General features: G+C 40.9%; 1 protein-coding gene across 5 annotated transcripts in view; it reads left to right on the top strand.

Annotated features, from left to right (window-relative positions):
• CAMKK1 (calcium/calmodulin dependent protein kinase kinase 1) overlaps positions 1-25,354 on the top strand; it is a 311,605-nt gene that overhangs the window by 70,179 nt on the left and 216,072 nt on the right. Inside the window, exon 1 of one of the 5 annotated variants that reach the window (XM_077482346.1) lies at positions 1,735-1,807. The exons of 3 other annotated variants lie outside the window; for them this stretch is intronic. The gene's annotated coding sequence lies outside the window, so the exon portion shown is untranslated. Of the gene's footprint in view, positions 1-1,734; positions 1,808-4,649; positions 4,721-25,354 lie in introns of those variants that run through there. One more of the 5 variants, XM_077482345.1, reaches the window with a different exon arrangement.

The raw sequence follows: 25,354 nt of genomic DNA, 5'->3' as shown, positions 1-25,354 counted from the left end.
ACCTTCAGAAGTCACATAATTAGTGAAATGATGTCCACCTGTGTGCAATCTAAATGTCACATGAACTGTTATTACATATACACACCTCTTTGAAAGGCTCCAGAGGCTGCAACACCTAAGCAAGAGGCACCACTAACCAAACACTGCCATGAAGACCAAGGAACTCTCCAAACAAGTAAGGGACAATGTTTTTAAGTACAAGTCAGGGTTAAGTTTTAAAAAAAAAATCCAATCTTTGATGATCCCTAGGAGCACCATCAAATCTATCATAACCAATTGGAAAGAACATGGCACAACAGGAAACTTGCCAAGAGGCGGTCGCACACCAAAACTCATGGACCGGGCAAGGAGGGCATTAATCAGAGGCAGTACAGAGACCTAAAGTAACCCTGGAGGAGCTGCAGAGTTTCACAGCAGAGACTGGAGATTCTGTACATAGGACGACAATAAGCCATACGCACCATAGAGTTGGGCTTTATGGCAGAGTGGCCAGAAGAAAGGCATTACTTTTAGCAAAAATCAAAATGACACGTTTTGAGTTTGCGAAAAGGCATGTGGGAGAATCCCAAAATGTATGGAGGAAGGTACTCTGGTCTGATGAGACTAATGGCACGTACACACGAGCGAAATGACGGACAGAAAAAGTCAGACGGAAGCTTTTCATCGTATATTCCGATCGTGTGTATGCCTCCTCTGACTTTTTTTTCAAAAATTCTGACGGACCTAGAAATAGAACATGTTCTAAATATTTCCGACAGAATCAATTCCTATCGGCAAAACCGCTCGTCCGTATGCTGTTCCGACGGACCAAAAATGACCCATTCTCTGAAGCAAGTACAAGACAGAAGCTATTGGCTACTAGCTATTGAACTTCCTTTTTCCCATCGTACGTGCTGTCACCGTGTTCTTGGCAATTGGACTTTGGTGTGATGGTGTGTACGCAGGACAGTTTCAGTTGGAAAAACCTTCAGAGTTTATTCCGATGGGAAAACTGGTCGTGTGTACAGGGCATTCAATTTAACTTTTTGGCCATCAAAGAAAACGCTATGTCTGGCACAAACATAACACATCACATCACCCAAAGCACACCATCCCCATAGTGAAACATGGTGGTGACAGCATCATGCTGTGGGGATGTTTTTCAGCAATCGGGACTGGGAAACTGGTCAGAGTTGAGGGAAAGATGGATGGTGCTAAATACAGGGATATTCTTGAGCAAAACCTATACCATTGTGTGTGATTTCAGACTAGGGCGGAGGTTCACCTTTTCAGCAGGACCCCAAACACACTGCTATAGCAACACTTGAGTGGTATAAGGGGAAACATGTAAATGTGTTGGAATAGCCTAGTCAAATCCCAGACCTCAGTCAATAGAAAATTTTTGGTCAGGCTTAGATTGCTGTTCACAAGCACAAACCATCCAACTTTAAGGAGCTGGAGCAGTTTTGCAAGGGGGAATGGTAAAAAATCCCAGTTGTAAGATGTGACAAGCTCATAGAGACTTATCCAAAGAGACTTGATCTGTGATAGCCGCAAAAGGTGGCTCTACAAAGTATTGAGTTTAGGGGGGGTGAATAGTTATGCACATTGACTTTTTCTGTTATTTTGTCCTATTTGTTGTTTGCTTCACAATAAAAAAAAAAAGAAAAACATCTTCAAAGTTGTAGGCATGTTCTGTAAATTTAAATGATGCAAATCCTAAAATAAGCCATGTTAATTCCAGGTTGTGAGGCAACAAAACATGAAAAATACCAAGGGGGTGAATATTTTTGCAAGGTACTGTATATGGATGACCTCACTGTGCAAAGTAAGTATATAAAGACAATCGTTAGGGGTCTGGGTAATGGCAACCAAATGTTTTGTCTACCAGGTTAATGGTTTATGTCTACCATATTTTGGTAATCCTAATTTATCACACTTCTGTCCCAGACCCCTATCTTAAATCAAAAAATTACATTACTACAACATGCCCTACAACATATAACTTCTCAAGTTGAGCTTTCCACCTTCAATAGGCTAAAACAAAAAAATTGAACTAGACCATAAATTGTACCTCCCCTATTTCCAGTTGCTACTCAGTACATATTCAATGTATCTGATTGAATGTAACTTTTAAGTTTGAAAAACTGGAAGTAACTTTTGATTAAAGGGGACCCCTGTAAGCCTCTGTCTAGCCTTTATGGTTTCTTATCACCTAAAAATTCATACAAACCAAGCCAAAGTTTTCAGAAGTAGTGGCCTGATGTCCCCAATTTTACACTAAATGGTTAGATAAGGTTGATGTCTAGTATCTTAGTACAGAAATCTCAGCTAGGGATAGATTGTGCTAAATCAAGTTTCTACATAAAGTGTTTATCATGCCGACCAGGGAGCATAAAATAGACCCATCCAAATCACATTTATGTACCAGATGTACAGGTGTAAATTTGGCAACTTTCTACATATGCTATGGATATGTCCTCAAGCAACATTTGGATCGGTATAGGAGAAACTCAGTATCGCTGAGACTTCTCTTGTATGCTTCTCCATAGATACAGTAAAGTGAGCATGTGTTTTCCCACGCTAGGAAGGGAAGTGGCAAGATTACAATGTGAAAATAAGGAATGAAAGCAAATACAGTCACTACATCTAATGAATGGTAAGCTGCAAAATATTTTTTTTTTTGTTCTTGGGTTTATATGCATTTTTAGCAGCTCAGGAAAACCAGTGTTCTTATATGCCATGAACTTTATTATGCTAAAATGGAACAGACACCCTCAATAGGTAATTGGAAAGTGCTCATAAATTAAGCCCTAATCACTGTATGGGCTCTTGCACATGGCCGTATTTAAGGCGTACAGATGCGCACAGTAAAGTAGGACTGTTGTGAGGCCTAGGAGCCGCAGCTGCATTTTTTTTTCCTTTTTTTTTTCTTTTTGCCCCCAGACATGCATTACAAAAACTGACATTTGCAAAATGAAATGCTTTCAAAAATAAACCTGTATGCTGCATGTGTAAATGTGAGTGCTGATGTTTACGCGTGTATAGCTGGCTACGATGGTTTTTGTAATGCATGTCTATGGCAAAAAATACACAGCAGCTGTGGCTCCCAGGCACCATACAATGGTGCCATAATTTACACTGTATGGCCATACGCCTTTAAATGTGGCTGTGTGCAAGGGCATAAGAAGCTTACTTATCTTAGCCATTATTGCCTGGCAGACATTGGTAGAATTACCACCATATCGGCCCATGTGACTGCTATGGAGTTTGAGCCAAGGAAGAGAAGGAGTTCTGGGTGAGACCCCATGGATGAGAAGTATTAGGCATAAAATCTCCTTTTCTGCAACTGACACTGGGCTGCCTGACTCAGTGTAGACCAGGGGTCTCAAACTGGCGTATCCCCTGTTGTACACAACAGGAAATACGTTCGGAGGGATCTCCCAGGAGGGACGGGGCAAAGACATCACTGGTAAGCGATTTTTACGGTCGCATGCATTGATGCTGCATCGGGGACAACCGAATCGTGATGCATCGATTTATTTCAGCACCCCTAGAATTTGCCCAAGAGCTTGGTGAATATGGTGAAGTTACTTTTCAAAGAATACCCAATCATATGCAAGAAAAATGTAATACAAAAAAAATCTGCATTTTTGTTTGCACATGAATAGATGATAAAAGTCAACAGAGCTTCTCATTCACTAAGCTCAGCGGAAAATTTCCTTGCAAAGCCATTGATATATCAGCTGCTGTGAATTTTGATACTTTTCTGTAGCAACAGCTTTTTTTTATTTATTTGATTTTTTTGTTTTTAATCAAACATTTGATTTAGGCTCGGTTCACACAGGAGGCGGCACGACTTGCAGCGCCGCGACCTGCCGAGACCTCAGCGGCGACTTGCAAAATGACTTCTGTATAGAAGTCAATGCAAGTCGCCCGAAGTCATGCCAAAAGTAGTACAGGAACCTTTTTTCTAAGTCGGAGCGACTTGAGTCGCTCCTCTTAGAACGGTTCCGTAGTACAGAACGGGGGCGACTTGTCAGGTCGCGCCGCGGCAAGTCGTGCCGCGTCTGGTGTGAACCGAGCCTTATGTTATCTTGCTTTGTTTATTGAACAAAATACTATTTTGAATAATAGTATATTGGTGTTCAACTACCATATTCTCTTTTTTGTAATGTTGTGTTGTTAGATTTAAAGTGAAATGAAAGGCAAACATTTGTGTATTGATATGTGATCACGTTTCCTCTCTTCTCAGCTGCATAGAGCTGGGAGAGGCAAAGCATTGGAAGAGAGCTGGCTGAGGACCCAGTATAGCTAGAGAACTGACCACCGTGTTTTCCTGCTTAGTGTGGTCTGTTTATTTTTAACAGGAAAGCTGAGTGACTGGCAGGATCACCAGGGATTTCACACAAAGGAAGCAAAAAATAAAATAAAAAAAATGTTCATACAATAGTAGGTACATATCAGTGTTTGGGGTAACACACTTTAACTATAATGTTAAAATGTATACAGAATGATTTTGTCCTGTAGTTCTAAAGCATTGTTTACACTGATACTTTCAAACTTGCATTTATATACATTTAGAGAACATTTCTAAACATGAATAAGTGCATGCATTAATGTCTCATTTACACTGAGCTTTTACCTTGCATTTAGATGTGGTCAGTTAAGCTGTGTTTAGCGAATATAGAATTCTGTGCCTCTAGGATCCAATTAGAAACTCGCAAGCTACTAAACAAAGGTAAATGCTGTTTACGCCCCCCAATACCACTTCCACTGCATTTAAAAAAGCTAAACACAGGAGTACCAGTATGAATGAAGCCTATTGATGTGTTTAGTGTGTGAACTGTCAATTAGCAGCAACTAGATTTAGCACAAACTATTGCTTTAGGGCAGGGGTAGGCAACCTGTGGCCCTCCAGCTGTTGTGGAACTACATTTCCCATGAGACATTGCAGCATCTCTACAAGGTGGAACTCTGTTTTATATAACGTTCAGCAAACTCACTTCACCCTGAAGTAGCCAGTTTGGTAATAAGGTAGCCTGTCAACATGCCAGTTTCCCATCTGCTTACTCCTGACATTTTAAGTTTTTAGCTGCAGATGAAAGGTCAACATGGCAGCCTTTATTGACAGAGTACATCATGGAGGATATTTTCCACTATACCTACAGTTCTATAGTGGTGAAGCCTGGGACTGTAGTAACTTCTGCCATTTTAATGGCGCAGTTCTTCTAAATGTCATGTGCTAGACGCATCACAAGGAAGGCACATTGACAGTAGTGTTTGCTTGTTTTCCCTTCAGCAGTTCAGTTTGGCAGCCCTCCAGAGGACTGGCATTATACACACCATTGTGTGGAGGTGACTCACTTGATTCGACGACACATTCTACAATACAACTGAAACATCTGACGTGCACTGTTGATCCGTATATGTAGTATACTACTGGGGGAAAAAATGAAGAAAAGAGTGCGCACCAGCCTAGTGCATTATCCCAGTTATATTTATTGAGCAAGGCTCTGAGGAAGAAGGTATTCCTTCAAAACGCATCAGCCAGCAGTGGCCCTGATGTCTTCTCCTTTGCCATCTGGAGACTGTCAGTTTCAGGACTGATTGCCATGATTAGGTGGTCTTTACAAACGATATTTCTCCACATGTTTGTGAGTAGTTTTTAACTTTGTTTTTATCAATAAATACTTTGGGTAATGCACTAGGCTGGTGCACCCTATTTTTGTAATTTTTTTTCTGTGACTGTTAGAATATCCCCTATCTTAGAGGGGCAGCAAGGACAGAAAAGCCACCCTTTGAGTAATAGACAACCCAGACATCACACTAATGCGCAAGAGCGTTTGCTGTCACTATACTACTGGACAAGTTCTTCGCCAACAATTCTTGTTACAGGGGTAGTGTATAGGAACTTTAGCTAGGTATTGTTTTCTGTATGTTCTTTTTTTGCGTCCTACATAAACTATAGTTTATACCTCTGACTGAGCCTTTTAATAGATTTATTTATTTATTTATTTTTTCTAGTGAATTATTGCATAAACGTCAGCATGCAGCTAAGCATATTGAAGTAATTTGCTTTTAATGAGCACATTTCATACTTTGCTTAGTTTCTTGAAAGTTTTTTTTATTTTATTTTTTTCCTCCTGCTATGAGTTTTAGAACTTGAGAATTAATTGGAAGATCTGCAGTCATTTCTTTGTTTATACATTGTACAGTCTGTAGACCTCATTACTTCCTGACCACATTAGTACTATATACCACACTTAAATGAGATTAGGGGATATTATTCAGCACTATAATGCTTTGAGACCACAAGTGCATTACTAGTAAGTAGCAAGATGAGCTTAATTCTAGGCAAAAAAACACTTTTATTTTTTCTCCCTACACAAGCTGCAGATGGAACTAAACAACCAGCAAATGCATTTCTAGGAACAATTACTATTTGACAAGGCGCATACGATGTGGTACCTCCTCGTTATAGAAGTTGTTTTTATAAATTTTATATATATATATATATATATATATATATATATATATATATATATATATATATATATATATATAATGTTTTATAAATGTTAGTTTTATATATCAGTTTGTCTATGTGCCTGTATTTATATACTTGGGAGGGAAAAAAAAAGTATAAAAGATTATTAAAAACAAACAATAATACTAATTGCTGGTTAGTTCAAATTAACAGAGGTATTTTCATAAGACACATTACATTAAGCCCAAGTTCACACTGACAGCGGGAATGAAATTGTGCAAGTTCAGCTGAACTCGCACAATTTCATTCCCGCATGTCCGTCCCGACTTGGGTGGGCGATTTCAGAGACATCTGTGTGGATTGCTGCACAAATGTCAATGGAAATTGCACCCCGAAGTCACCAAAAGTAGTACAGAAACTACTTTTAGGAATCAGTGCGGCAGCGATTCCTAAAAGTAGGAATCAGTAGGAATTCAGACAGTGCCATTGCCGGCAATTGCCGCTGATTTGGCATGCGATTTGACACGTCAAAAATCCTGGTTTGATGATTATGGTATCATTGTGCTTGATTGGCCAGACCTAAACCCCATAGAGAATGTTGGGTATTGTCAAGAGTATGATGAGAGTCACCAGACCCAACAATGCAGATGAGCTGAAGGCCGCTATCAAAGCAAGCTGGGCTTCCATAACACCTCAGCAGTGCCACAGGCTGATCGCCTCCATGCCACGCCACATTGATGCAGTAATTCATACAAAAGGAGCCCCAACCAAGTATTGAGTGCATACTATACTACAAGGACATACTTTTTAGTAAGCCAACATTTCTGGATTCAAAGTCGTTTTTGTTTTTTTTGGTCTTATGGAATATTCAAATTTTCTGAGATACTGAATTTTGGGTTTTTACTAGCTGTAAGCCATAATCCTCAAAATTAAAAGAAAAATGCTTGAAATGTATCACTGTGTGTAACACATCTATATGATGGTATATAAGAGTTTCATTTTTGAATTGAATTACTGAAATAAATGTAACTTTTTGATGATATTCTAGTTTTATGAGATGCACCTATATAACAAACACATTGTAAGGCTTTCTCAACTTAGACTGAATCCTTAAATATAATCTTCCAGCTCATATAACTCCCATATATCAAAATAATAAAGGATTGGAGATAGTGTATTATAGTTATGGCAGACTTTAATATAAAAAAAAAGTTAAAAACATCATTGGGGCATATGAGATAACTCTCTGTCAATGCACCTGCAGCTAATGCCAATCTTAGCTGAAACAGTCGCCCTGCATCAGAGACCTTCCCTCATTTTCTTGCATAAATTATGGGAGCCGCCTCCTTTGCATGTTATCATACTCTGTTTCAATGTATTTTGGCAAAAAACGAAATTACTTTATAAAGGGTACCTTGTTTTTTAATTTGTTGTATGTGTAAAGCCCCTATATTGACACAGTGGTGAATATAGTTTGCTTGTTATTTTGAATTCACAGTTTTCTGCAACCTTTTTATGCATAGTGCTATATAGCTAAGTGGTGCTTGTGATATATTATTTTCTCAAAGTTGATGTTATTAATATGATAGGAATATGAATGCGAAAAGCACTGCATCATTCACATTTTTTTTTTTTTTTTTTTTTTTTAGCTGTAGCAGTTGGGGTTTAATTTGTTGTGGTGTTTGGTTTTTTTATTTACCATGGAATTGGGAGATTTAAAAGTGGAAACGTGCTTGAAAGCAAGTCACCCTTATAGTGGTAGACTATATATGTGTGTCTTTTTTATCTAAATGTTGGAGGCATTTACTTGATATTTTTTCCTAAATTGAGGATTATGCTAGCACTGGTTGTCTTTGGAGGAACAAATTTGCTTCTTTCAATGCCTTTCCTTCTAAAACACGTGTAAATGTATCTTTTAGCTATTTACGATTAAAAATTAATTGAATTACAGGTGGTTATAGCACTGTCTATTTATGCAGTGCTTGCAAACTGTAAGTGTATAGTCTCTGCCCTCAAGGACCTTACAGTCCAAGGTTCCTATCTCACATACATACACATACAAGGACCAGTTTAGACAAGAGACATTTCACCTACCAGTATGTCCCTGCAAGACAGATAAAACATGCAGATAGTTTCCTGAACAAATTCAAAGTGTGTGTGTGTATGTATATATATATATATATATATATATATATATATATATATATATATATATATATATATATATATATATGTATATGTATATGTATGTATATATATATATATATATATATATATATATGTATGTTCATTGCACATATTACAAAGCTGTAAGTGGGGCCTATGTAAAATGGTTTGTGTCAGATTGTCATAGATGTGAATGTAGCTCCTAGAAGGGCTAAGATACGGAGTCTAAGGAAGAACTAGGGCTAGTGTCTCTTGCACCATGCAAGAGATGATGGGCTTTGCTGTGGATCAAGTCCTATTTTGCAGTCCTTGATAACACATGGGCCATCAACTTTTGTTGTTTGTTTCATTTCCTTTAGATTTACCAAAACCTATGTAGTGCAAGGGCCTGTCTGATTGCATAGAAATTGAAACTGTTAAGGTTTGACCTCATGGTTTTAGTAAAGGAAAAAATCTAAAGATAATTGTCTAGTGTCTAAAGGGTTTATTTTCTAGGATTGTCAGGGTCTAGTGGTAATATTGCTTTTTATTTCTAATTTGAGATTTCTTTTTATCAGTAACTTTTTCTTAATGATTATAGAAAAGAAGTACAGACATAGTTTATATAATTCCAGAAGGTATAATGCAAGCACATAGTATGATACGCATGTGAACAAGATGAAGCTGAAACAACGCATATAAATGGTACACAAAGTAACTCCAGGATATATCATCAACATCAATGTAACTGAAATAAACTTGACTCAAAAACATAGTGTGCTGGCATTTTAGGGTTCAGCAAGAAACTCAAGTAAATACAAAAAGTAGAATATAATACCTCTGAAAGTAAATATGCCATGAAGAAAGAGGAGGAAATGCAAAGAGAAGAGAAAGGAAGTGTCACAACTTGTCAGAGCCTTCACAATGAGCTATAAGCTAATATATGAAATAACGCAAAAGTAGGCTTTCAGGACGGGTCCTCTCTAAGATGCCACAACTTCCATATTTGATGATATGCTTCTAGTTTATCAAAGTCTAGCCATCCGTTTTTTCCATAAGTTCTATATCACCAATTCTGGCATATAAGACAGCCCAGGATGACGGAGTAGTTTTTCTCCAGTTAAGCTCTACAAGGCATCTAGCAGCTGTAAACACGTTGATTGCGATATTTCAAGAAACTGTTGCACTATAGGCCACTAGATGGAGCTGATGATCCTAGGAAATAAACAGGTTAGGTAAATTACAGTTCTACATGATGGCTGTACAAATGATTGACATATTTGAACAGCATGTCGACAAAACAAACAGAAATTTCAACGCTCCAGGTCAAACCACTGACAGGCTGCTAGCTCTCCAAGTAGGTAGGGGTTTCAGGTGCAGGCTGATTGCATAAGCCAAATGTGCAAAAACAGAACAAAACTCTGGATAGCCGCACTCCGGGTTGAGTAAAAAATAAAGTGCCTTTATTTCTTCAAATGCAAGTGCAAAACTCCATGGAACAACACATCACAGCAAAGGGGAACAAAAAAATAGAACAAGATTTCTGACGCGTTTCACGCTACAAACAGCGCTTACTCATAGCTATGAGTAAGCGCTGTTTGTAGCGTGAAAGGCGTCAGCAATCTTGTTCTATTTTTTTGTTCCCCTTTGCTGTGATGTGTTGTTCCATGGAGTTTTGCACATTTGAAGAAATAAAGGCATTTTATTTTTTACTCAATCCGGAGTGCAGCTATCCAGAGTTTTGTTCTGTTTTTGCACATTTGAACAGCATACTTTATATAAATAGCTTACAGTCAGTGAGTATTATATTTCTGTGGAATCAGTGGATTCTAAAGATGCTGAACTGAAACTTCTGCCAGGACCTGCCACAATCTCTCTAGACTAGAAAATGCTTTAGCAAATTCTATTAATTTTCTAAGTAAGGCCTGTTTCCTTTTTCCCACAGATGGGCATTTTTGGCAACCACTTGCAGAAGTTTTTAGAAAGTTACCGTACCTCTAATGTCCACATCGGTTTATCCCAGGGCCTGGTTTGTCCTCTCCACGTATTGACCGTCAGTTTTGTTGGATTGTGGCTCTTTTGGCTATGGCCATTTGTGCGTATGGGAGTTGTTATGTGCCTGTTAATGTGTGTTGTTGATGCTTGATTTGCACATGGGCCTTCTGTTTATGGTGGCCGGTGCTGTGTTGTCTTTCCAGCTACCTTGTGTGTGAGAATGCTCTTGTTTCAGCTTTATCCATTGCCGGCCTGGACGTCCTCACTCTGCTCAGTTCTCTTGTCCCCATCTCAACTCTGCCCTTTCATATAACAATGACATATACAAAATTCCTAATAGACATCATATGGTTGCAGGATATTATGTTTTCAAAATGCATAGATTGTAACTGTGTATAGTCGTCTGCTAACAGCTAGTCGGATAATGCTGTTGCCTAATCTGTCAGTGTATGTTGTGCTTATACTGTATACTAGTTTCCCTTCATGCTCTTAGATCATTTACATTATATGTTGAGTGCAGTGCTATTTAGAAGCAATTTTGTATGCATTACTATTCATCCCTTGGGATGGTGTGTTTTGCTTAAAACTTTTTTTTTTCCACCAAAATGAGTAGGTATGAATACACACTATAAAATAAAAATTGTACTTTGTACACTATGGTAAAAAAAAAAAGGTTTTACATTTTTAACTTGGGATGTTCTATTTGCATTCAAATATGGACACATTTATTATTATTTAATTTTTTTTTTAAAAGATGTGTTTTCATAAGGCCTGCTGTACAGTCAACCATGTTAACCACTTCCCGACTGGCACCTGTACATATACGTCAGCAGGTTGGCAGCCCTGCGCAAAATGACGTACAGGTATGTCTGCTCCTTTAAGATCCTTAGTGGGGGCACACGTGCCCGCTGCACGGCGGGGGACCCGGTGCATGTGGCTGGCGGTGACAAGTGCACGAGAGACAGAGCGGCGATCTGTGTGTAAACACAGGCAAATCCACTTTGCACTGAAAGTGCACTGGGAAGTGCAGTCGCTCTAAATCTAAGGGGTAGATCTGAAATGAGGGGAAGCTCTGCTGATTTTATCATCCAATCATGTGCAAGCTAAAATGCAGTTTTTTATTTTCCTTGCATGCCCCCCTCGGATCTACAGCGACTGCACTTCCAAGTGCACTTGTAGTGCAAAGTGGATTTTCCTTTAGTAAATAACCCATGTGTTCCTATTAGTTATGAACAGCTATATGTCCCCTCCTAGTCGCTCTCATCCCCCCACAGTTAGAACACCCAGTGAGGGAACACATTTAGCCACTTGATTGCCCCTTAGTGTTAACCCTTTCCCTGCCAGTGACATTTATACAGTAATTGGTGGCTTTTTTTTTTAGCATTGATTGCTTCATAAGTGTCACAAAAAAGTGTCAAAAGTGTCCGATTATGTCCGCTGCAATATCACAGTCCCAATAAAAATCAAATGATCACCTGCATAACTAGTAAAAAAAAAAAAAAAAAAATTTTATATATATATATATATATATATATATATATATATATATATATATATATATATATATATATAAAATTATATTATAATATAAAAATTTTAAATTAAAATCTATTACCTATTTTGTAGATGCTATAACTTTTGCGCAAACCAATCAATATACGCTTATTGCGATTGTATATATATTTTTTTTTTTACCAAAAATATGTAGAAAATTATATATCGGCCTAAATTAATGAAGAAATTAGTTTAAAAAAAGAAAATCTTTTTGGATATTTATTATAGCAAAAACTAAAAAATATTGCTTTTTTTTTTTTGCTTTTCTTTTTTTTGAAAAACGTTGCTCTTTTTTGTTTATAGCTCAAAAACTAAAAACCGCAGAGATGACAAAATGCCACCAAAAGAAAGCTATTTGTGGGGAAAAAAAGACGTCAATTTTGTTTGGGTACCTCGTCGCATGACCATGCAATTGTCAGTTAAAGCGACGCAGTGCCGTATCTCAAAAAATAGCCTGGTCAGGAAGGGGGCAAATCCTTCTGGGGCTGAAGTGGTTAATGTCAGTGTTTTTAAGGTAGTGAAGGGTTTTCTTAATTGGAGGAATCTGGCTGCTGGAGCATGATGGAATCTTGTTGTAGGTCATTTCCAGCAGGGAAATACATAAGGCTCCAGACTTCCCATTATTTATTAATGTGTTTTGAACTGTGATACTACAGTGCTCCCTTCCATCTACATATTGCTTTTTTGACTGGCACATGGAGGTAGCAAAGTGCAAGACCAATATGTTTCCATGCATGGGTTTTTAATCTTATAAATTTTATATTCTGAATGTTGAAGTAGATTGGATGATTATTTTCTTGTGTTTGGTTTTCTGTATATCTTTTGGACAAGATATAACTGTTGCTTAGTGTTTGGTATTACAGGGCATACTAAAATAATGATTGTATGGTCATCCTTCCAGCCCTCGCAAGCATCACTGACACTCATGTCAGAATGGGCATTTTTCATGAGGAAAAAGTCTTTTTTTTTTTTTATTTTTTTTTATTTTTTTATGCTAGTTGCTAACCTGGCACATTTAAGTTATTCTGACTTCACTTGCCTTGCCCAAGAGTCCATTCACACAGGGGCAACGTCACTTCCAGCGCGACTTTTGGAGGCAACTTGGACACGACTTGAGTATGAATAACAGTATGAATAACAGCATGACTTGGAATGAATTCAACATGACTTTAAGTCACCCCAGGCCAGGCGACTTTGGCCGTGGCCAATCAGAGAATAATCAGCTCTCAAGGGGGAATGGCACGCCAAATTTTAAATAAAAAACCGGCATGGTTTCCCCCTCTGGGAGAATACCAGGCCCTTAGGTTTGGTATGGATTTTAAGGGGAACCCCCCTATGCCGAAAAAACGGCGTGATGGTCCCCCCAAAATCCATACCGGACCCTTATCCAAGCATGCAGCCTGGCCAGTCAGGAAAGGGGGTGGTGATGAGTAAGTGCCCCCCTCCTGAACCGTACCAGGCCACGTGCCCTTAACATGGGGGGGTGGCTGCTTTGGGGAAGGGGGTGCCCTGTGACCCCCCCCACCCCAAAGCACCTTGTCCCCATGTTGATGAGGACAAGGGCCTCTTCCCGACAACCCTGGCCGTTGGTTGTCGGGGTCTACGGCCGGGGGGCTTTTCGAAATCCGGGAGCCCCCTTTAATAAGGGGCCCCCAGATCCCCGCCCCACCCTATGTGAATGAGTAAGGAGTACATCGTACCCCCACACATTCACCTGGGGAAAAGAAGTGTCAATAAAAAAAACACAACACAGGTTTTTAAAGTAATTTATTAATCAGCTTCGGGGGTCTTATTCCGTCTTCATGGGGTCTTCTTCCGACTTCTCCGCTCTGTTCGGCTTCTTCTCCCGCTCTCCGGTCTCTTCTCCCGCTCTCCGGCCTCTTCTCCCGCTCTCCGGCCTCTTCTCCCACTCTCCTTCCTCTTCTCCCGCTCTCCGGACTCTTCTCTCCCGCTCCCTGGCCTCTTCTCTCGCTCTCTGTCCTTCTCTCGCTCTCCAGCGTCTTTTCCCGGGCTCCTCCACCATCTTCTTGCAGCTCTTTAACTAGCGGAGGAGCCCGGTCTCCTCTGTTCTTCTTCCTTTTTCCCTCTTCTCTCTTCTTTCGATGTTGACACGATGCTCTCTCCTGCTGAAATGTGGGGTGCGACGTGCGTGGAGACTTAAATAGGTATGGGGCGTGGTCACCGGGTGATGGCACATGGTGACCCCGCCCCTTATAACATCAAGTCCCAGGGCATGCTGGGGCTGTGCCATCATAAGGGGTGGGGTCACCGTGTGACATCACCCGGTGACCACGCCCCATTCCTATATAAGTCTCTGCGCGCGTCGCACACTGCATTTCAGCGGGAGAGAGCATCGTGTCAACATCATAAGAAGAAAGAGGAGAGAAGAGGGAAGAAGGACGGAGGAGACCAGGCTATTCTGCTAGTAAAAGAGCTGCAAGAAGATAGTGGAGGAGCCCGGGAGACGACACCAGAGAGTGGGAGAAGAGGCCGGACACCGCGAGAAGAGGCCGAACAGAGCGGATGAGTTGGAAGAAGACCCCTGGAGATGATTAATAAATTACTTTAAACACCTGTGTTGTGTTTTTTTTTTGTGTTGACACTTTTTCCCCAGTTGAATGGGTAGGGGTATGATGTACCCCTTATTCACATAGGGTGGGGGGGCCAGGATCTGGGTGCCCCCTCATTAAAGGGGGCTCCCAGATTCCGATAAGCCCCCCACTCGCAGACCCTGACAATCAACGGCCAGGGTTGTCGGGAAGAGGCCCAGGGTGGAGGGGGGGGACGCTTGCTCGTCCCCACCCCCTTTCCTGACCGGCCAGGCTGCGTGCTCGGATAAGGGTCTGGTATAGATTTTGCCATTTTTTGATGGAGATTTAGATGGAGATCAAACTTGGAGGTGACTTCCATTGGAATCAATGGGTACAAGTCGCCTAGAAGTCAGATTGAAGTAGTACAGGAACCTTTTCTGAAGTCGGACCGACTTCAGTAGTGTGCATTAAGACAGCTCTCATTCACTTACATTGATTTGTACATGTAGCGCTTCTTGGGGGAGACGGATCCAAAGTTGCCCTTGTGTGAATGCAAGGTCAAGAGAGAGTGACTAATGCCGCGTACACACGATCAAACAATCGGGTGGAAAAGTCCGGCAAACTCAAGTCCGCCGGACAATCCCCCCGTGTGTATCCTCTGGCGGACTTTTTTTATCCGAAAGTACGGCGGACTTAGAAAGTATTTTTGCACTCAAATCTTCCCGCCAGACTTGCATTTCGGCGGACAATCTGGCCGTTGGTATGCCAGTCCGCCGTACTTTTGAAATGAGCGGACTTTTCCAGCGCGGAGGAAAGTCTGCTAATTTTGAGCACGTCTCCAGGTAGACGGGGCCAGCGAAGGGGGCGTCGCTAGCCCCGTCACCTGGTATGGACTTAAAGGGGAACCCCATAGCCGAACAAATCGGTGTGGGGGTCCCCCCCAGGTCCACATCAGACCCTTGTCCAAGCACGCTACCCGGCCGGCCAGGAAAGGGGGGACGAGTGAGCGCCCCCCCCACCCCAAAGCACCTTGTCCCCATGTTGATGAGGACAAGGGCCTCTTCCCGACAACCCTGGCCGTTGGTTGTCGGGGTCTGCGGGCAGGGGGCTTATCAGAATCCGGGAGCCCCCTTTAATAAGGGGGCCCCCGGATCCCGGCCCCCCACCCTATGTGAATGAGTATGGGGTACAATGTACCCCTACCCATTCACCTGTAAAAAAAAGTATAAAAAAAACACAGCACACAAGGGTTAAAATAGTTTATTGCACAGCTCCGGAAGTCGGAAGAAGAGGGCGGCGGCGTAGAAGAAAGCCGGGCTCCTCCACTAGCAAAAGAGCTAGAAGAAGATAGCGGAGGAGTCCGGCAAGAAGACCCCCGAAGACAGAAGACCCCCGGAGCTGTGCAATAAACTATTTTAACCCTTGTGTGTTGTGTTTTTTTTTTTTTACTTTTTTTTTTTTTTTACAGGTGAATGGGTAGGGGTACATTGTACCCCATACTCATTCACATAGGGTGGGGGGCCGGGATCCAGGAGCCCCCTTATTAAAGGGGGCTCCGGGATTCCGATAAGCCCCCCGCCCACAGACCCCGACAACCAACGGCCAGGGTTGTCGGGAAGAGGCCCTTGTCCTCATCAACATGGGGACAAGGTGCTTTGGGGTGAGGGGGCCGCGCGGCCCCCCTTCCCCAAGGCACCCCCCATGTTGAGGGCACACGGCCTGGTAAGGCTCAGGAGGGGGGGCGCTCGCTCGTTCCCCCCCCTTTCCTGGCCAGCCGGGTAGCGTGCTCGGACAAGGGTCTGATGTGGACCTGGGGGGGACCTCCACGCCGATCTTTTCGTCGTTGGGGTTCCCCTTTAAGTCCATACCAGGTGGCGGGGCCAGCGACGTCTCCTTTGTGGGCCCCGCCTACCTGGAGACGCGCTCAAAATGAGTGAACTTTCCTCCGCGTGTGGGCGAGTCCGTTCATTTCAAAAGTACGGCGGATAGTCCGGCAGACTTAGTACGCCGTATTAGTCCACTGAAAAAGTGCCGTGTGTGGGCAAGTAGCCGTTCGGAAAGTCCGGCGGGAAGTCCGCCGGGCTAAGTCCGCCGGATAGTCCGCTACGTGTGTACGCAGCATAAGGGTACCGCTACAGGAGTATGAATACAATTTAATATAGCATGCATTGGCAGTTTATATTTACAATGTGCTCTACAGTATTGTTTCTAACTTGCCAAGAAACTATGACTTCTGAAAGCTGTCGTCTCCATACTGACTACATTACCTATTACATTTGAAAATGAAGCGTATAATAAACCCTTTCATTGACTAGTTCATTCTAATAACCCTAACAATTGGAGATCATATCTGTTCTTGTTCGGTTTAGCTAGTGCTTACATATTGCAGTTTGAAGTAGAAACAATGCAATGGTAATCTCTCCTTTTCTCTGAAAAAAAAAAAAAAAAGTTTTGATAAATTTAAAAAAAGATAACCAGAAGGGGTTTCTTGGGGATTGCATAGGAAACAAATAAATTTAAATTCAGCAGATAATAACAACACACATCAAATTGCTTAACATATAAAGTAGTAACAAAAACAGCTTGTCCTGGTTCTGCATGGCTTAATTTGGTATGCAAAGTTCCAGCTCATACCTGATTGTCAGATAACAGCTTCTACTGAAAAGATCTAACCGTAATGACTGTGGCAGATTTCTAACCGGGGGACTCTTGACAATTCTAATACACCATGAATAATATCTAAATAGCGAGCTGTACAGTAGTGTGAAGAGAGCCCCCGGCAATTATACATAGACAGTAGTTTATCAGTTTTGTCAGCTTCAGCTTAACCAGTCTCATTATCAGCTCTCAATAAAGAAATAAGGAACAACTATTGATAAAAAATGGGTTATGATTCCAAGGAAAAGAACAATGTAATACAAAAACAGCTGTTTATATCAAATACATTTCTTCTATCACAACCAAAAAGTGGATTTGTAGACCCCAGTGGCTTTTCCTTGGAATGGTGTTCATGCATTGTACTGGAGAGCTGTGACATACCAATTACTATATATGCTGGAGACCTCTTATTTACAGGTCACCTTTATCTGGTAAGGAGCTTGTACACATTAGGAGCACTGAAGTATCACTTGATTGAAGTGAATTGTTCACGTCACAGTATTCAGTGTGGAATATTACCGATACTGGACTGGGTTCTAATGAAAGCACAGTGTATTTGTACCTAATAAATTTAATTATGTTTTTTATTTATTTTACATGTGTTAGAAAAAAAATAGTGACCGATATAAATTACATCAAATCACTCCTATTCTCTCTCTCTGTCTCTCTCTCTCTCTCTCTCTCTCTCTCTCTCTCTCTCTCTCTCTATATATATATATATATATATATATATATATATATATATATATATATACATTTTTTTTTTTTAGGTTTTTAATGATCCCTTTTATCCTTGTAAGGGGGGGAACTGGGATGCAAAGTTAAAGAAAACCCAAGCTTTTGAGTCACCAACACATGAGTGTCCCCAAAAGGGACACCTATTCCAGGGACAAGTGCCTTAGAGAGGATTTTCTTACTTTAAAGATGAGGTCCCATGGTAAGTGTCTGGCCTGATTCATTACGAACACAGAAGATTGGCAGTTCAACGCAGGTGCCATTTACAGAATGCTTTGCATTTTTTGAATGATTGCAAATAATTCTTTGGACAAAGTGGAGAGGCAGTGAATCACCACTTTCCTCATGCAGTGCAAAAACACCAAGTTTACTTTAACCACTTGTGGATGTAAATAGTGGATGTAAACCTGATTTGTGACATTTTGAGCTGGGCACATATATCTGCAGCGTTTTCTTATCTCTCTTCAAAGCACTAAGTCCAGTGGCTTTCTCCTGCTCCGTTCTTCTGTTATCAACATGATAACTTCTGACACGTTCTCCGACGTGATAAAACCATCCTGAGATTTGTGTCAGGGAGAGTGATAAAAATTAGCAGAAATCTTACGCACAGAACAGCTCTGAAAGTCTCTGCCTATCTGGAGGGGGGTTTGTTTCTTCCCTCCAATCGGCTGTCTCCCAGTGTGATCCAAGACTTCTCTCACAGTGCAGAATGAGGAAGTGAAAATTCTAACATGATGTGCACTTTTTAAACCTTATATAAAGCTTAAGATAGCAGATATACATGTAAAACTTATTTAGGGAGATTTGTTTCATCTCTGTGCATCATCTGAGCTTGTTCAGTTCACTGGGTATATGTGAGGGTTTACATCCACTTTAAAGCCTAAGTACATCCAAAATCAAAAAAGAAAAAATGCACCCAAGGGGCAATGGAAAGCGCAGAGCTAACAGAAGAGGAATTTCTGATTTTTCTGGGGTTTTTTTGGTTGCATTTAGGCATTTGTGGAAACCCACTATCTGCTTATGCTTACCTTCCTATCACAAGAAAGCAATAAGAGGCAGTATTGTGTAAGCATTAGGGCTTAAGCCTTACTCCTCTCCCCCATTTGAGAGTACTTGGTGCTTGATTTGCCCATTACCAAGCACTAGCGCTGCCACATGGTAAGAAGAGTAACATTGTAGCCTTTACCTGGAAATACACCATGTTTTTTGTTTGCTCCCATTTGCTAAACAATATGGTGGATAGCAAATGAAAGGTATGTGTTAGCAGCTGATGGGGCCTCCATTATACTGAAAGTGGTTTTAAACCTAAAAGGTTTTTTTATTTTTTCCTTAATGCATTCTTTTTATTAGTGGCTTCCCCCAGTCCCCCCCTTAAACAGTTACCTGGGTCTTTTCTTTATTCAGTGTTGTCCCATCTGCAGCAGCTCTCCTCTCACAGGCTTGGCTGAGAACAGCAGGAGCCATTGGCGGGAGCAGAGCTGTGTGTAAATTGAGTGTGCACGAGTGCCCCCCCCAGCAAGTGGCTTGCTGTGGGTGCAGTCAAAAAAGAAGAGTAGCATGGGGCTGGGTCCCCAGTAGGGTTGGCTGAGGGCCGCTCTGTGCAAAACTGTTGCACAGAGCAGGTAAGTATAACTTTTTTTTTTTTTTTTTTTATCGCTTGAAATTTCTGTAATGTTTCCAATGGGCAGAAAAGACTTAGCTTTTTTTTTTTTTTTATGTAAAATTAGTTAAGGCAAAAGTCAGTTCTTCCATAAAAAATATTTGATTGTTCATGAGTGAGTTTTTAACTATCAGCAACAGGAATTTCTGCAGGGCATAGTAACCCTTGCAAACCTAGCCATACATTATGTAGGTTTTATGACTATTTCTGCTTGGCTTTTTTTGCTTTTGTTTTTTTAATTTTTAGAAGCACATTTCACTTATTGAAGAGGTTTTCAAATAATGTATCATTTTCTGTTGCTCCCAGATAATTGGCAGGCATTAGTGACCACTTGGAGGAAATAAAAAAACTGTGTTTATGTGTGTGTGTTTTATAGTATCTAGCAATTATGTTCTACCTGCTGTTTTTTATGTTTATTCCTTAACCGTTTTGTTTTTAAGATTCTTGCCTGCAAACTCCAGTTTTATTCCATAAGCTGTGGAGATTAGTTCATGCTGCTTTTTGACATGTGAAATTGAAAACCTATACCTTTTCAGATTAATTTGAATGTCTACCCTCAAGATCCTTCAGGGCTTATTTCCACTTTAGTGATCCCTTGCAGTGCCTTAACACATGTGTTGACGTGCTTTGAGTTAAGCTGAACTCTGGGTAACAGCTAAACACACGGATGAAATACATATGAGAACTGTGCTTGCCAAAGGATTTGTATTTCTGTCCATCCAGTCCTGAGATTTTGCTCTGGCACTCAGCACATTCCCATCTAGCAGGCCATAAGAACTGCTTTTGTGCCCTTTGGGAGACACCGATCTGTAGTAATTCTTGGACATTTGGGTTATGCTGCCATCTGTATAGGGTTTGAACACTGGCAAACAAAAAAACATTAAGGCAACCCCTGTATTACATCGCCTCTAACTGTTGTGATTCCGTTTTTTGTCCCTGGTGTCCTAAGAGGTTAGTTGCCTTTTCTTCAGCTCTGCTTATAAAATCTCAAACTATAATTTTGCCTTACCTTTTTTCTGCATTTAAAGTGATTGTAAAGTCTTTTTTTTTTCTATAAAAATAACAGATGTTATACTTACCTGCTCTGTTGCAGTGGATTTGTACAGAGCAGCCCAGATCCTCCTCTACTCGGGTCCCTCATCTGTGATCCTCGCCCCTCCCTCCTGTTCAGTGACCCCAGAGCAAACACTTGCTATGGGGGCACCCGAGTGGAGTCACAGCTCTCTGTGTCCATTCAGACATGGAGCCCAGACCTGGCCCCATCCCCTCTCTCCCCTGATTGGCTAGCTGACTTTCACAGCAGCGGCAGCCAATCAGGAGGAAGAAACTCAGACGGCTGAGGAACTCGTGGGCATCGCTGGACAGAGAGGTACCTCAAGTAAGTGTTAGGGGGGCTGCTTTTTATCTTAATGCGTAGACTGCTTTAAGATGGGAAAAAAAAAAACTTCTACCTTTACAACCACTAATATTTTTCTTGGGTAGCTTTAATCAAGATTTTGAGATTGCTGCTTGAACCTATCTTTACATAGCAGCTATCCGGATCAGCGTATCCCCACCAACAGCTTTGGAGGCTGTACCTGATAAGAGTTAGCCTAGAACAGTGATGGCGAACCTTGGCACTCCAGATGTTTTGGAACTACATTACCCATGATGCTCATGCACTCTGTAGTGTAGTTGAGCATCATGAGAAATGTAGTTCCAAAACATCTGGAGTGCCAAGGTTCGCCATCACTGGCCTAGAACTTGACAGTCGGGCTTTGAGCTCTGAATTGTCTTTTTTAGATCTCTGTATAATGTTTTTCTTTGGCCACAGAGGACTCTCCAGGTTCAGAGCCATGGTACAGCCTCTGCTGTGACCCAGTCTCTGAAAATTCACACAGTCAGGAAGGCCCTCCCTTCTAAAAAATCTTGGCATTTAAAAGTCATAGCTGGACCCTGCTAAACTGAAAGATGTGGGTTTTGCAAGCAATTTGACCTTTGGGCATTGAGCTCTCCATTGGAGAACTTTCCTGACCCCTGTGTAAATACTTTTTGCATTATTTGACTCTCATTAAGCCCTATTTCTCTCTGTGGGAGTTTTGGACTTGATTGACTTAACCACCTGCCGCCCGCTGTTTTGTGAAATGACAAGTGCTAGGTGACTCTCTCGTTTTGGGACGACATATGACGTCATCCCACTCTTGCCACGCAGTGTGGTGATCAGTGTTGCACTCTGTCCCTGGGACATGGCGCATCACCGATCTTAGTAAAGAGCCATTGACTAGGGTCTTTACCCATGTGATCAGCTGTGTCTAAATACAGCTGATCACATGTAAACAAGGAAATGCCGGTTATCGGGATACCTCTCCTCATACTGACACACACACACACACACACACACACACACACACACACACACACACACACACACACACACACACACACACTCTGACAGAGAGGAGAGCCGATCAGCGGCATTTCCTCACAAGGCACTGATTATCAGTAGTGCCCAGCGGTGATGCCTGGATGCCCGTCTGTAGTGCCCAGCAGTGATGCCCATCAGTTCTCAGCAGTGATGCCTAGCAGTCCTGCATATTAGTGCCTCCTCATCAGTGCCACCTCGTTAGCGCCCATCAGAGACAGCCTCATTAGTTGAGTGGGTGAGAAGCTTTGTGCAATTTATCAAGCAGAAATCACAGCAAAACCACAAAGTGTTTGAGATTCCAATAAAAATGTATGCTACCCAAACACACGTGATGCGTTTTGCCATTATTGCAGTGCGATTTGGAATTGCAGACAGAATTGGGGCCGTTCTGCCCGCATTTCTAAATTGTGATTCTAAATTGCCAGATGTGAACAGGGTCTAACTTGGTTTGGACATACCTTATTTAACCAACCTTCCTTCAAATAAAGTCAGGGGTTAAGAGCGTTCCACTTATTTGGTCTTTTTGCTTGCAACACACCTAGTCTCTTTCGTTTCCCTGTGGATTGAATATCCTGGGCCTCTGCCTCTACCCTAGCTTTTTTCCTGTTCAGGTAGTTGCTGTCCTACCTGTTGTTGTGTTTTTTTTTTTTTTTTTTTTTTTTTTTTTTTTTTTATATACTGTATTATTGGTTCACCTCTACATTGTTGAGAGTTCATCATTCTTTTAGCCATTTCACATTGGTTGTGATTACCTGTCCTAGCCTTGACACAGGTCCCACCACTTTTGTGTTATTGCACCTATGCACTGTCAGCTCACAAACTTGGCCTTTTTATTATGTAAACTTTCTCATTAACCAAAATAGCCAAACAGCAAATCAATACATCAGGCAAGCATCTTCGACCATGGAATGATTGATTGTTGGTTCTTTATTTGATCTTTGCAGTTTCTCCAAGACTGCTGCTGACCTTTTTAGATGTATGTGCACTACTGTCTCTAGAGATGCTGTGAAAATTATATAAACTATAGGAAATGCAATAACCAAGAAGAAAAGGCTTAGGTTATTGCCATCACAAAAAATAAAAATTCTAAATCACAAAGTAGAAAGTCTTTATTTTACCAAGGTGGCAATAAAGACAAATGCCTCCACAGCCACATGAGGTTTCATATGCTGTATACTTTATAGTTGATTAATTTCAAGAATTTTAGCAAACGTTTTTGTTTGATTTTCACAATTCTGTGAGTGAAAAAAACCTATTAAGGTTGGACAAATTTCCACCAATACAGCTATATGCACATACATACATACAATATGCATTTATCAATCATGGCTTTTCCAGTAAGGTACTTAAAATAGTAGTTTTATATGTACTTTACTGGAAAGGCCAGGTAGAAAATTAGTTTTGGTTACATTCATGTGTAAGGGCTATGTTTCACTGCAGTTAACTCGGTTATCTTTAGTTATTACCATTTCTTACAGGCTGAGAGAGTGAATAGTGTTAATTACTAAATTGCGCACACTCTGGGTCTATTCTGTGTGTAGACTCTAAGGGGGTTTTTAATCAATCAAGTTACCAACAAAATCACAATTGGTGCCAATCAGGCTGTCTCTCATTTAGGAAAGATTTTTGTATAAACCCTCTGCATGCTTTCATGGACAGCCACCTGTGATAGATTTGGAAACCTCTATATCATTGTACTTAAGACAGGTTTTTTTTTTTTTTTTTAAATAAAGCACACCGGTGCTTAACAATTTGTCAGGGTGTTTTAATATTTGTACAGTGCTACTGCTGAGCAGCAGAGTGTAAATGCAACATTGTATATAAACCAAGCCAGGAACATATTAGTAGATTTGCTACTTAGGAGGACTAGATATATAGAAAATATATCTGCAATATGGCTTTAGCATAAAATAAATTAAGTGTTACATAAAATCGAAAAAGTTATTTATAGAGTAGTAGAGCAGGGTTAGTACCTCTGCAGGTTTTTAATTTCTTTTTGGAATCCTCATTGGTGAGATTCTACTCCTCAATCAGGTATTGTAAGTTACTATTCGGTAGAGTGGAGCACTCTACCCAATAGTACTTTTTTTATTTTATTATTTTTTATTTTATTTTATTAAATCTTTATTTTTTTCCATACCTACAGAACGTGAAGAATATTATAGAACAATGAACACTATGCCTACGATAAAAATACACAGAAACATAATGCTTCCTAATACAGGTGTACAAGATGAGGGCAGTTTGCTTCCTTAGGACAGGGAGAAGCAACTGTGTAGCTAGCCTAATACACAAAAACAACTAACCTCCCCCCTGCCCAGTGCACCCCACCCCAGCTGAGGGGCCCGTCTGTGGTAGCTCCGTAACCCACCAGTGTACTGGAGGCAAATAGTACCAAAGAAAGAAGGGGAGAGGAAAAACTATCAAAAGCAGAAAATAAAATAGTAGGGATCCAGGGGTAGGTTGGCCTCGAGAAATGCCCCCCTCCCCCCCAAGAGCAAGAGCCTAAGGAAAACCAATAAAAGCTAAAAACTGCTATATCTTATTGTCAAACCGCAGCCTCCAAAAACATTGGAAAATGCATTCAATAAACCATATAAGAGCAATTGTCACCATGATATATGGTTGCAATAGCTGTATATGTCAGCGGTGCTAAAACCAATCCACCATATCCAGGTATGCATGAACGTGCCATTCTGCCCACTGCCTCTCCAACACAAGGCCGGCCCATCCTTGTATATGCAGGACAGGTCATCTGAAACCCTATACCAATGTGCTAAAAAATTACCTAATCGTGTATATGTTCATTTTTATGTTTTAAAAGCGAGGATATCAGAGATCTGTGGTTTCGGGTCAATGTTTTGATTCTTTTTTTTTTTTTTTTTTTTAGAAACTGTGATAACCTTTATGAATAGTTAGAGATGCGTATTAAGCACATGTCACAATCTTTTCCCTGTTGAGAAATTGCCAACGAAAGGATCACTAAATATATGCAGTGAAATTATTCGCTTGCATATGCACCTTGCTTTCCCCAGCTAGATAACAGGATCATTAGTATGACATGGGCCTAAATGTGTATGCTTGGAAAATTATACCCTGTATTATGGGCAGGTTTTGGTATATAACCATAAACATTTAATGCATTCGATTTTGTGGTAGTGAGGTACCCCACCAGTGTTTGAACGGAGGATTCTTAACCAAGC

This window comes from Lithobates pipiens, unplaced genomic scaffold, assembly GCF_037356315.1.
Source record: "Lithobates pipiens isolate NorthernLeopardFrog02 unplaced genomic scaffold, aLitPip1_a1.2 Scaffold_16, whole genome shotgun sequence".
In the NCBI taxonomy this organism is placed as follows: Eukaryota; Metazoa; Chordata; class Amphibia; order Anura; family Ranidae; genus Lithobates; species Lithobates pipiens.
The sequence above is the reverse complement of the archived record's forward strand: the minus strand, read 5'-3'. Positions and strand labels throughout refer to the sequence as shown.